At 46.1% G+C, this 13995-nt stretch overlaps 1 long non-coding RNA gene across 2 annotated transcripts in view; it reads right to left on the bottom strand.

Moving 5' to 3' along the window:
• Positions 1-652: 652 nt before the first annotated feature.
• LOC120506805 overlaps positions 653-13995 on the bottom strand; it is a 48795-nt gene continuing 35452 nt past the window's right edge. Inside the window, exons 3-5 of one of the 2 annotated variants that reach the window (XR_005628605.1) lie at positions 8265-8363; positions 5640-5733; positions 653-2216 (exon numbers count right to left, since the gene is read on the bottom strand). This is a non-coding gene — a long non-coding RNA (uncharacterized LOC120506805). The remainder of the gene's footprint in view (positions 2217-5639; positions 5734-8264; positions 8364-13995) is intronic. The other variant, XR_005628604.1, reaches the window with a different exon arrangement.

The raw sequence follows: 13995 nt of genomic DNA, 5'->3' as shown, positions 1-13995 counted from the left end.
GTCCCTCCTCAGTATCAGCATGGTTCGTACACACCCCGCAGTGTCCCCATAGTTCACACATGCCCCCTCAGTGACCCTGCAGCTCACACAGGTCCCCCTCAATGTCTTCACAACTCACACATTGTCCCCATCAGTGGGGTTCACTTGTGCCCTCAGTGTCCCCCTCTCCTCTCCAGGAACCTTTGGTGGAGGCAGGAGCCATCCTCTGCACCAGGACAGGTTGTGTCTGTGTCCCCTGTCTACACAGTCAAAGCCATTCAGCAGGTCCCTGGCTTCATCCAGGGCAGGGTGACATGGACACAGGGACTCTGAGCACCCTTCCTTGAGGAAACCCATGTCTCACCACACAAGCTGGTTGTCTGAGGAGCAGACGATGTCTGTGATGATACATGGGGCTGATAAAAGGCACTTGGGACTTTCAAACGCACAAGAGCCTCGTGGGTGCACTGGTGTCATGTTTGCTCACAAGGGCACTTCCAGGAGCTCCAGCTGGTGTTTGGACTCTGTCAAGGGCTCCATTTCAGCTCATTCCCTTGACATCAGCAAAGCACAGCCTAGCAGAAAACACGCTGTGAAAACAGCCAGCCACACATCTGCTTTTCGGGTAGACTGCACTAATTAAGGAGACTGACAGGGTATGATGCAACAATAATTCCGATTTAATAAGACTTTTCTGTTTTCCAGTCTTATGGATAGACCTGAAGATCGCTACTATAGCGTGGCTGGAGCTCCTGGGAATTGTCTGTGTGTAAATAGGTAACAACACCACTGACAAGCAGTTGTGTACACCACCATCCACTTTAGATCTTGATGAAAATTCTTGATTCACTCTTGCACTGAAATTAGACTCACGATACCAGCAAGTTGTTATTGATTTTGTATTTTTTTCCCTGGTAACTTTCCCTTTGAGTAACACTTGGTTTGTGTAAGTCTGTGAATCAATGTCCCATCAAATCAACAGATATAGGAAACAGAGACTAAACAGGGAAACAAGTGTCTGCAAACACTTTTAAATGCATATAGTTCCACAAACCTCAAAAGGGACAAAAAACAATGTAGATCTTTTAAAATCAGGTTTGATTTTTTTTTTCTGCAAATAGGTTTGTGAATAATAAACAAGCTACTGTCTGATGTAATTGTTTCTTTCTCCATCAGAAGCATTTCTAAAATGGTTTTTAATTAATATTTTCAGAAAATTATTTGTGAAAATGTCACACTTCATTTTTTCCTTGTATTTTTCCCTGCCATTCTCTCCTGATCTCACCTTTTTTCTTTCAATTTATCCATGAAAAGGGAAAGAGAAAAGCAGAAAATAAATGACAACAGAAAATTATAAAATAAATATAAAAATATGGAAATCTATTCCTTGTTTCAGTTGAGAAAATATTCTAAAACCAAACAACAAATGCTGTTCCCTTGTGCAAACTGAAAGCAAGGGGAGAAATTCAGGAAAGTGTGAACAGGAAGAATGTATTAAATCAGAAAACTCATTGATAGCAGCACATGTATGAGACCAGTGCAAGAACCAACACAGAACCTTTTCCACCATTTGACGGTGGACTCCTCTTCTCTTGGAGTATCCCCCCATGTCCTTGTGGGACTGACCTTGCTCAGAGCAGTGAGCACACCTCCAGAACTGTAGATCCTACTGAAAGTTCTTGAACCCGTGCTGAGGCTGTTTGGTGATAGCCAACCCTTCCAGAACAACACTTTGACACAGGGATGCTGGTGTTAAGCTTCCTCATCAATGACACCATTAGAATTCCCCCTCATTTCCCCTTCCTTTTTTTCCTCTCTTGAATGTTTGATCCAAACAGTTATCCTTCCTCTCTTGACATATCTCCAGATGACAATGCTTTTTCCTATGAGAAGACAACAGACCACATGAACCTCCCACCATACAAATGGACATCATCCCAAAGATGTTGTAGGCAAAGCTAACTGGTTTTCCACCCTGTGAGAGTTCATGGATGGCTGCAGTGATTAACCCTGAAGCCCGCTGGCTTATTCAGTAGTAATTGTTGACTGATCCATTGTGTCATGTTTTCATTTCAGCGCTTGTAGATCTTGGGAGCTTTCCAGTGAGTGAATCTGCATGTTTCCAATGTCCACCCTGCTGGTGCTTCTAAATTAGGGATTTTGACTTTCCCTATTGGAACTTGAAGATTCTTTTTTTGGCTTAAATGGCTTTCATCTGCATAGGGTTAGAGTGCTTCCTCCAGAAATCAGCAGAGGGGTCATGAACAGGCAACAGCAACAACAAAACAACGAGAAAAAAAATCCAGTTAATTTTAAATATTTTTTTTTTAATCCTTTTGCTTTCAGTGAAAAAACAGCCAATATAGTTTTCACCACTGGCCCAGAAGGAACATGTCATGCTGTTTTCGAGTCAAATTCAATTTGATACCAGTTTTTGATGATAGGTATTTGCAATGCTGGCCTCAGTGGAAGGAATGAAAAAATCTTAATGGCTGTAAGAGAACCAGGTCCTTCTCTTCTATGTTTCATCTGCACATCAGTGCAGATGGATGCTTATAATAACACACTGAAAATGTAGGATTCTAATGCCCCTAGGAAACAGAGGTGATTGTTTTTCACACCTGCAAAAGGTCAGCACAAAGACTGGAAGAAATTAGATTTTAATTTCTTTGCTAGGGGAGGAGAGGAAGGCCTTCAAAGAGCTGTTTGCAGCTCCCCGAGTCTCATGCCTGATACACACAAGTCTCAGCAGCTGGCACAGGTTAGAGTAGCCCTCAGGCCACATTTTCTACAAACCTGCATAGCAGCAGGAGTGCAGAGAACACTCGTTGTGCCACCTCCGCTTTCCCCATCTTCCTGCTGCTATTTCCCTCTTCCTAAGACTGGCAAGGTCGTCTGCAGCTTTTTCCTTGGGTCTGGCTGCTGTTTGCTCCCTGTTCTTGGGAGACCCAAGAGAAACATCAGCAGGATTCCAGATAAGTCATCCATCAGTCATATCCTGCAACTGCTTTGATTTGAAGTAGTTTGAAGACTGATGCCTCAAAGGCATGGTGGGGAGGAGGGAACAAGATGAAAGGGAAGAGGGCAGGAAGGGGTTGTATTTTATAGCCGTGGTTTTCAAGAGAAGCCTGAATAAAGGTGCTCCCAAACTTCCCAAAGGAGATGTGCTGGGCAGCCTGCAGTGTCCTAAGGGGCTATATTACAATGTGGCCTTTTTCTGAGGAGGATTCAGGAAGAGCACATGGGAGAGATCTTGTTTTCTACTGAGCAAAATGAAGTCCTCAGAAGAGCCACAGCACATGAGCTGGGGCAGGAAGGCCTAGAGCACTTTCTTGGTATGCAGACTTTAGTTTGGCAAGAAGATTTTGTTGGGCCTGGGATGCCAAGCAATTTGGACCGACTCCAGCCCCGTTGCAGGAATCCTCTCTGCCTGCATCTGGGAGGAACATGAGATGTGTTCCTCGGCTCTTCCCAATGCCTCTGGCCTGCTCACCTCATTGCAAGCTGGATGCAGGACCAGCCACCCATGCATAGGTACCTGGATTTACCAGAACAAGCCAGATTTCAAGACATCTGAAACCACAGAAAGAACCCCCCTGGCCTCCTGTGATGACAGAACCATAGAATATTGCTCTGGTCCTGCTTCATTTAGGTTCCTGGCCAGCAACTGAGATAACGCAGTCCTAAACACAATCCTACCACAGTGTCACATGTTGATTCAGCATTTCTCCAGGCTGGGTAAGTGCTCACACCTGATCAAAAATATTCTGAGTAGGAAAAAATTCATCGTCTGTAAATGCATTTTCTAATAGCAGAGGCAGGCAAAGAATTTTGTAAATACCACTTGCTTGCCCAAACTCCAACAAAATATAAACTCTACAGACAGGGATGGTTGACCTAGGGTAAATATTTAACTTTATCCTTCAAAGGCACATGCAGTTTTACCCGACAGAAGATGAAAAATATAGAATAATACCCACACACACATACCTTGTTTACTCTAAGGATCCTTTGATGGCTCTGGAAACAAAGTTATACTGAGGAAAGAGTAATTTTTAAACTGTGTGTGTTGTTCCCTTTTTCAAAACTATAATATGAAAACATGAAGAAAAACCAATCACCCCCCAAAAACAGTAGAATTTTTTTCCTTCATAAACTCTCCCTGAGGTTTTTCTTTGAGTTTAAATCAAGGAAAAACAGGGAAAAGTAGGAAAAAAAGGGCAAGAACAAGAACAGACATTCAAGATCTTGGATATGTGACAACCTGTCCTAGCAGGGGACATTGCCTCTAGCTGGTGGGGGAAATGTAGGGTCAGGCTTTTCAAAACAAGCTGGGCTGATCTGAAAACAAGCAATGAAGCTTTGCTACCGAAGAGGCAAGGGAAGCGACCGAGGCGTCTCAGCCATGGGAAGCATGCTTGAATGAAGAGCTTGAAAATGTTCCAAGTGCCTGCTGATTTCTCCCATGGTAGTGGGTTGATAAAGTGCCTTGCCACTGGCAGGAGGTGGATAAGTTGGACATCTGAGGGTTTGCCTGGCATTCAAGGATCCATACACAAGCAGAACGTGCATTGATTTACATCAGTTGTATGGAATATGCTATAAAAAGCCACATTAGGGTGGAAAAAAAAGTGTGAGCAATTTCTGAACGCTGATTATGATTCAGTGACTAGAAACAACAAGGAGATCTCTATCCTTACATATTTTATCCCTGATTACAGTATGACAATGAATACTGTATCCCTGATTATGGGTGACAGTAAACTGGGATGACAGCAAACAGGAATGACAAAGCTTCTGCCAAGAAACATAGGGGACCAGGCAGCTGCTCTTTGTCCACTGTAAGGCTGTCTTCCCATGCCCCCAGCTCACTGCAGGATGTGACAGTGACCACACCAAGGAGCTGTGGGAGCCAGTGTGGGGACCAAGCACATCTTAGAAGTAACTGGAAAAGAACATAAGGGTAAGCAAAGCAAGAATGTAATATTTTCAGGGAATACATTCCAAGTATCCAGCAATCTGCAACTCTGATATTTCCAGGTGCTCCTTTGGTTTAAAAGCCTTCCATTAATTTTCCACCTGGAAATTTGTCTGCTGTGTTTTTTAACCCCATCATCTCTTTTCCAGAGAAGTGGTTAATCCTCTGTAGAACTCACTTTATGCTTCTGCCACCCTCTGCACCTCTCCTGGTGGAGACAGGTAGCTACCAGGACTGCATCCACTAAAAATCTTCATGTTTGCTACAGTCTGTGAGATACAGATTTAAGAAGGTGTTACAGCCTTTTGCCTCTGTCCTCCAAGGCTGCTGTTCAGCCACCAAGTGCAATTCCCTCCTTCATGAGGAAGGGAATTTGGCATTCTGGCTCAGGAGACGTTATTAGGCTCATGAGTCTAATAAGGTTGTAGGTCTCTGATGCTGTCAGTCCTTGAATTTCTGCTCAGAGGTAATCTCAGAGGTAATCAGAGGTTTCTCTTCAGCCAACCTGGCCATTTTTTTAAAACTCACATAAATACACTTCCTGTGAGATTTCTAGCCTTCAGCAGAATATTCAGTAGAATTGCAAGTTGGAATCAAGTGCTGTTAATGAGGGACAGGTAAATGGAGTCAAGCAGAGACACATGTCCCAGTGCATGTGCCAGTGTACCCAGCTAAAACTTACCTTTATGTTTACTGCTGTCCCAGCTCTCCGTGTGACTCACAAAGTAGTTCTCCTGATCTGGGAGAAAGGGCTGATGCAGATTTTCTTTTTAATCCTGAAAAGACCCATAAAATATGTGAAATTACAGGGCAGTCACATATATCTCAGAAAAACAGTAAATGCATACTGAAAAGAAAGGAGAAACACAGAAACATGTCATGAGTCTGCAGGTTGGTATGAAAATAACCTCAAAATCTTTGAAGCTAAATCACAGCAGGGTGTTGCATTGCTACTCTCTCCCTTTTCTCCCAACATGTTTGCATCATGGAAAATGACATTTTGGCTGCTAAAGTCCACAGTTTCAGACACATTTCTTAGCTAGACCTAGGAAAGTGCACAGGTACCTGATGTTTTTCTGGGGCTTGTAGTTCTCAGTGATCTCAAAGCCTTTGAGAATCTGAGCTTACTTTATTTATTGTACAATTTTCAAAGCTGCCTAGGCTAATGTTGGTATGTTAGATACCTGCTGGGAGCTCCAAAGGCCCTTTTACTTGCCTGAACTGAAGCAATTTTAGCTCCCTAATGAAGCAGCATCATTATCAAAACCAGGCAAAACAAAACAAACAACAACATACCTGTGCAGAGTAGATTACACACCACTGTGGCTGTGTAACAGTCCTGTTACTGCAGGTTTTGGAGTAATAGCCCAGCTGGGAATTAAGATGAGAAAAACAATGCAGGAGGAGTGTGAACTTTCCACCTGCCTGAGGTCAGAGCCAAGACCTGCATCAGGGAGTGCAATTCACCTCTGGCACAGAGCAGCCACAGAGCAGGGAGTCAGCCCCAGGGTGAAGCCCCTGGTCCTGCACTGGGGCTGCGCATCTGGGGGACACATGTGCTTCTGGGGGGAAGGTGAAGAGGTCCTGCTTAGCCTTGTCACCCCCAGCTTGTAAAGGCGCTTTGAGAAAGGTGAAGAGAGGCAAAACCACCCTCTGCTCCTTGCTCACACGCCACCTTTTTTCAGAGGTGACAGAGTGGCTCTGTTGGAGGCAGAGGATATGCTGAGCAGAGCCACCACATCTTTCTGGTGGATAAGGAGAGGCAGCAGAGGCGGCCGCTGGAGCACACTGAACGTTTTTTCTGAGTGCCACAGGAAAAGAAACCATTATGAGAGTGTGCTAAAAGCCTATTCATTGCTAAGGAAAGGGCTGCTGAAGAATGTGGGATGCATGCCGAAAACTGCCAGCCAGAGCAACAGAGAGATTATTAAAGCCCTTTGCAAAGACCCCCATCTCCTTCCTTTGGCAGTGGCAGTTCTGGACATGGAGTCATTTCAGCCCTACCCATTGAAATCCTGTAAATAGCTGTCTGCATGGAGGCAGGAGCTGGGTTACAGCTGAGGGGCTTTTTCGTGTGGGAACTGTAGGTAGCAAAGGTGGCTGTTCTCAGCTGTGCTCCTCAGCAGGCAGCAGTGCTGAGCCTCTCCGGGCTGGCTGCTTGAGCAGGCTTGGAAGCCTTTTGGTCTTCCAGTAGGAATATCTTGCCCTGAATCAGCAGCTACCTGTTCTGGCAAACCTGAGAGCTGTCTCGTGCTTTCTCTGTCCCATTTTCTGCCTTCCTTTCCTGCCCGCTCTTACATTTCTTTCTCTAACCACACCTTAGCTTTTTATCTCCGCGGTGTTGTTTGGGATGAGTGCCTGTGAGACAAACCCTAGCCAAGGGGAACCCATCCAAGGAACAAAGCCCTGGAGCAAAGACAGCATACAAGACAGGCTGTCCCCTTTGCTCTCTAAGGTGAAGCTGATCCTGTGAGATTGCTGTGCCCATAACTATTTTGTTTTAGGACCTGGTGTACTCCCTCCCTGCACCCTCAGCCTGGTGGGAGTGCTGTAGTAGTAGGTGCTGTACAGACACACCAGGGAAACCCCCACCCAACAAGGGTTTCTGCAGGATGAGTAGAGAAGTGGAAGCACAGGAAGGTAAAGAGACATGCCCAGGACTACTCAGTACACCCAACTCTTTCATCTGCTTTGTCCCGTGCTGTCCCCTCTGACACCTGTATCATGTATCAGGATGTAATAGCACTGCTCCAGGCTGGGAGCACTGCTTTCCTGCCTCTAGGAATGGCATGGCAGGGGACCAGCAGGAAGGAGGAGGTGAGGCTCTACCCTCTGGGCATTGAGATGGTCTATTAACTACTCCTGGCTTCAAGGAGACTCCAACATGACCGCTTCCATACCCAAGGGTTTAAAAGTCATGAGTCAGGTCCCTCCAAAAGCATGAGACTTTATGGTTTCAAAAGTATGAAGTTTGAAAGAAAAATAAGTGCATGTTCTTAATTTGCCTTTGGTTCTGAAACCCTTGGATCATAGTTTCGAGTTTTTAGCCCAAAAACCAGTGTTTATTCTGCCTTTTGGTTAGGCAAGACAGCGCATCTTCCTTGTCTGCTCACTTGGGTGCATTCATGAGACTTTTCAGAACCTGAAGTCTTTGAGCTCTCTGACCCTCTGTCAACCTTCATTAAATTTGGTTGATGGGTTCAAGTTGTGAGGGAATCAGCAACTATGCCCACACATAGTACCCCTAACTAAATCTTGTGTCCTTAGAAAATGGGACAGAAATAGAGCTGTCCAAGGTTACTGCTACCTTCTTAACATTACAATGAAATCTTCTCAGTGCGGAGGAAAGACCAAGAAATACTTCATATGTTGGAGAAGCAGCTCAGAGGCTGGACCAGGAGTCTCCCTGGAAAGAAGAAAGCACATTCAGTAACCAAACTCAGCTGAAGCAAAACCATAGAAAACAAAGTGCCTGCATGGGCAATTTGGGGGGGAAGAGCCAACGCTGGGAAAGGGGGAGCAAAGAGCACAGGGTTATTTAGTTCAAGTAAAAACAGAGCAGCACATCTGAAGAACATAACAGGGAGGTGCATGTTACAACTGGCCAGGATGAAAAGAATCAAAAAAGAAAGAAGGAGAGGCAAAGGCAGCTTTAGGAATAACGACAGAGAGATCAGATTTTCAGGCAGAGCTCAGACATGTCAGCTAAGTGGCGCCTTGTGAGTGCTGCCTGATGCTTAATCCAAAAGGCATCCCAAATTCCAGTAACAAAATTCACCTCAAGCCAGCAGATGCACTGCTTCACCTACAGCCTTGGGGCTCAGAAAAATACTGGTGTTTGGAGGTTTGCCCTTCCTTCCCTGCATCCATCCCAAAGCCTGACTTACCTTTGCAGAGGCCACAGCTCCTAACAAGGCAGGAAGGGAGATGTTCAGCTGGGCTCAGCTGATGAAGGGTCAGAGATCTGCCTGTCAAAGCCTTTCACTCCAGTCCAACCTGGAGATGAATGGCTAAGATGGGAGTACAAGTCACTTTGTTCTCTCTGGTTTGCATGCCCAGAATTAAATGAAGATGTTCTTATAATTTCTTCTCCAAGAGATTGTGTGCATTGTCAGGAAGGGTTCAGATTCCCCCAGTGCTGCAGCACATTTATGCAAGTGGTGGCTGGGTAGTACTTGGTCCCTTAATGATCTGGTACTGAGCAGGAAGACAGGGGAGCAGCAAGGGTTCTCCAGGATGTGCACAAGGATGAATTATGTCAGGGTAATACTCAAGGATATAATACTTAAGGATGACTCCTGTGAGTCCTGTGACGGGAAACTGGCCACCCCTTGCTGCCAACTGGAAACAGAGAAAGTGTTCAGGAAAAATTTTGAGATCCAGCCTGAGCTGAAAAGGGGAAGCTAATGGGGACGGGAGGTCACTGTGGTGGATCTTGCAAGGTAGATAGGAGGTAGGAAATTCCTCCTCTGACTTCTGCTCAATCCAAAGTGCAGCATGAGCAGCCGGGCACTGCCGTGTCCCACCCTTGGCAGTACAGTCGCCTGTCTTGTTGATTCAGTTCATTCCCAGTGGGACAGGATGGGGCAGGATTTGGCCCTTTGTCTCTAGATGTGTGTCCAATCTGTGGGCTTGCAAGCAATGAACCGTAAAAAGAGAAGAGTTGACAATTAAATGCTCAAAATCTACTAGGACTTTGTCCAGAGTGGGCTAAGCAAACAAGTACAGATGGAGCAACCTATGATCTGCACAGATACATGAGCTGTACAGTTAAGGGTGTACTCTATGCTGCTTAATTGCTTTAATCATACCAATTTATGACCCAGGTTTCTTGCTTAATTAGTGAAATGAAGAATGAAAAGTGAACACATAGAATTAAGTCTTGACTTGTTAATTTGGCTTATAACCTCCATTACTGAGCTGGGAGGGCCTGTTCATTTGGTGTCTGGATGTTTAATGTGGTTGTTCACCTGGTTCAGAAAATGGTGAGGAATCAGCAAAGAAAGGGACTGAGCTGATCAGTAGCCCTCAGCCTCAGGGCCTCTCAGTGAAGGCTGAGTCAGTGACCATACGATCACTGACTTGGGTCCTTGGAAGGGCCATTTTGGGTAAAGGGAGATGCAAACCTTTGCGATGCTGCTACTGTGCATGACACAGCATTTGCCCACACATCTGGAGTGAAGTTCCCACTTCATCCCCAAATGGTTCCCCCAGAACTCAGCATCTTTCACAGGAGAGCATCACCAGCCAGCTCCAGCAGGTTCTGGATGCATTTTTCTTCATGGGACATTGACCACTGTTGTTCCCACTCATGTGGAACAAGGCAGCACCATCTCTCATGCCCCCAGGGGCCCAAAGAGAACCTCAGGGAAAATGGCACAGAATCTTTTTTCCCTCATTAGCATTTTCAGAGAGGAAACTGTTTTCAAATAATGAATTCTAGTGATAAGGTGGGGTTGTTTTTTTTCCCACTCTGAAACCAATCTTTTATCTAGCTGCAGGGGGTTGTTCCCTCCATACTGTCAAATAGGAAAATTAATTTTAAAAAATCAGGTGCAAATGCCTCTGTTTTCTTTTGTCCTTCCCTCTTTTTTCTTTCTGCTGCTTTTAATTTTTGGGCATATTCTATTATTGGATAATTGCATTGGCTAATTGCATTTAAACAGTTTTCACATGGTTGGGTAATTAAATTCAGAGCAATTGGGTTGAAAATGCACAGAATCTGGTAGAAGATTTCACAAGAGGCTGAACTAGATAAACAAGAAGGGATGTGTTAGTTTGTGTGAGGGTACACACACATACTTAGGGTACATGGGTCCAACTTCCAGACAGGAAATGCCATATTCATGACTCTGGGCCCTTCCCCAGGACCTGGAATCGATGGAAAACAATTTTGGCTGGCAATGGAGGGAATAAGATTTTCATTAACACCAGATAAACCAATTCCAGAAGTGAAAACCCCACAAATATCTTAGGAGCTTCTCTTGTCACTGTATCAGAAGCCTCACTGGCAAATACAGCTATTATTTCTAAATGCATCCAATGAAATACACATTTCCAATAATTCAAATTTCCAGTAATTAGATGGTTGCAGTCCGGTGTGTAGCTGTACTCTTGGCTCTCTTGTATCCAGCAGGAAAACAACCATTTTCTTTTAATCTTGTGCATATTCTGAAATCACTTCCTGGGAGCTTTTCACCCACCATGTGTGAAGCAAGTATCCAGCAGGAAGGGACATGGGACACACGAAGTTTTACCCAACTTCTTGTTGCTGGCTCCTTCCCTACTCCTCCCTGTGGCTGCTTACTTCATGCAGAGTTCCCTCCTCCAGATCTCAGGCATGTGGGAAGGCTGGTGGGAAATGCAACAGATTTTGGTGAAGGTTTCCCAGGCAAACCCAGCAGCCCTGGTGATGGAGCCCTGTGCACTTCTCATGGCCCCCACAGCACACAAGAGGGAGGAGTCATTTCCCCTTCCTAGCACTGTGCTTTGGTCCTGGTGAGGAAATGAAATCCTCTCATTTTCTGCTCAGAGGGAAGGAGCAGGCAGGAATTGCTTGTCTAAAGCCCACCACCAGCATCTCCAATGTAGCTAAAGCAATTTGCAGAGCCTGGAATGAAACTTGCACCAGTCTGCCTATTTACCCATCCTTCCTCTATCTCTCTCTCTCATCTGAAAGCAAGACACAAGTTTGTGAGTCACAAGCAGACTAATTTCAGAAAAGCCACTTCTGAGAGCCTCTGGCTGCTGGATGAGACACCGGCCCCACTGGAGCAAACCTCCTGCCAGTCCCACGAGGCATCTGACTGAGATAAAACAGGGCAAAGCACTTCTCATTAAATGACCCTGGCAGAAATGGTTTCATAAAGGGCATCTTGTTAAAGCAAGGACTTCAGGCCAGGGCTGTGACTCTGCCACACCAACCACAATGTCCACATTTGGCATGATGAGGAGTGATGGTGAACAAAGCCAGGAGAGCAAGTCTGAGCCAAGTGCTTCAGCCTTGGGCTTTTCTGAGCAGTGCAGCCGGTGTGGGCACCGGGCAGGCACAGGTCTGGGCAAAGCTTGACATTTCCCACCTGCAGAGGCAGAATTTCATTTTGCCACTCAAGGCACGAGGAACTGAGGCACATGATGTATGGGAAGGGGATGGTGGGGACAGATCTTGGGCGATGGGCTTCTGCTCCCATTGGAGTAAGAAAGATGGGAGACTGATGGGGGAATCTCAGGGGAAACTCTAGAAAATTACAGGACACTTCCAGCTCTGACATAGATTACATGGCCATACTTGCCTGACTTGCCATAAAACCTCACAGATTTCACTACCAGTGCAGATTTTGGCTTTTCCACCAGCATATACAAAACCCATAAGCATATGGACAGCAACCACAGCAGCAGGTGTTGCCACTCAGTGCTCTATTGCACTGCCCTCCCAGGCAGAGAAGATGCTGTGAAGGAGAGGGTGAAGGTCTGGCCCGTGTGGTTTGTACCCCTGAGCCCAGGTCTCTGCAAGTGGGAGCAGGGGGCTGACATTGTGTTGACATCTCTGGCTGTTCATATCCTGCTGTGTACAAAGTCAGTGTGCCTTGGGGAAACTGGTGTTTTCTCACACCCAGGCATTTCCTCTGGGACAAGACCCTCTTGTTTTTCCCTCCAGTCCCATAAGATGAACCTTGCTGGAGCTACACTGCATTGGGATCAGACTGATGTATAGACTGTGTAGGATCTGAAGTGCTGGCGTAAAGCCCATGGAGTAATTTACTTTAAAATAAAGAAGAGCAGGGTATGACTGTGAAAGGAGGCACACACTTTGTGCACAAAGGGTTTGGGATTGGTCATGGGCCAGCATTATAGCATCTGTCGTCCCCTGAGCTGGACATAGAGACAACAGTCACCTGCTGTAGCCTGCAGAAGTGGAGTGTTCTTTGCAGTTGCCAAAGAGGTATCTTCTGGAAGTGGAAAAGCAGGACTCTTCCAGCACATTCATGTCCTTTTGGTGGTGTAGCACTTCTGGGGTCTGCAGTGAGTGTCCACCATGTGGCACCCATCCTGTGTATGCTTGCCCAGCCTCTCACTGCACCTCAGAGGGATTTTACAACCATCTGCCACTCTCCCTGCATGTTTCTGGGTTTCTGAGTGCTGTGAAAGTCTTTTCTCTAGTATAGGCCCCCAAAAGGAGCACTTGTTATTCTTCCAAAGGCTTCCTCCAAACATCTAAGAGAATCATTAGCTGCTGCACAGCTCCAAAGTAAACTGTAGCTTTCTGAGGTCCTGGGGGTGCTCTCTTTAGGAAAAGAAGCTTGATCCCATGTCACCACCACAAGCAGGGTCACCCTAAGCCTTCCTGGCTGTCAGCACCAGCACAGCCCCCATTGCATGACATTGAGCATTTCCAGTTCAGCAGTCTCACTTTGTTTGCATTTTATTGCCCAGGCATGACTTACATCCTTGCTGATGGATGTGTCCACAGTCAGTGTGCCAGGCTGGGCACAGCCTGTCCTCTAAACTGAGCCCGAGCTGCTGCAGGCACAACCAGCAGCTCCTGGGGTCACACCGCATTTTTGGCTCAGAAGGTGTTTGTGTTGCAGTTTCCTCACTTGGGTCCTCATCTGCCTCAGGGAAGTTGAACTTGCCACGACTGACAGAATGGAAGGGCCCTCGGGTAAAATACCCTCCAGAGAGATGATGCATTGTTGTTTTACAAGCCCTCCTTCAGCAGGGTACCACATTAACCTGGGCCACCTGACTAAAGAGTTTTGCTCCTATTTAGGGATCCTTTTCACTAGGGTGAAGCCAGGACTTGCATCCCCCCAGGTGGGTATCCCCCTGTTCTATTTGAAGAAGTTTTAATTCCCCTACTGACCCCTATAAACCCTGCTGCTTTTCCCTGTGGACCATGCTGCTGTTGAAAGCTGGTCCCATTCCTCTGCTTAAGGCAGGGGCAGCTTTCATTGAACAGATCCCAGAGTCGCGGCTGCAAACTCTGAGCAGCTCCTACCCTAAACTCTCTGCAAGAGCACAGAGCAGAGGCAGGAGAC

Source organism: Passer montanus, unplaced genomic scaffold, assembly GCF_014805655.1.
Source record: "Passer montanus isolate IOZ18808 unplaced genomic scaffold, ASM1480565v1 scaffold40, whole genome shotgun sequence".
Taxonomy (NCBI): domain Eukaryota; kingdom Metazoa; phylum Chordata; class Aves; order Passeriformes; family Passeridae; genus Passer; species Passer montanus.
The sequence above is the reverse complement of the archived record's forward strand: the minus strand, read 5'-3'. Positions and strand labels throughout refer to the sequence as shown.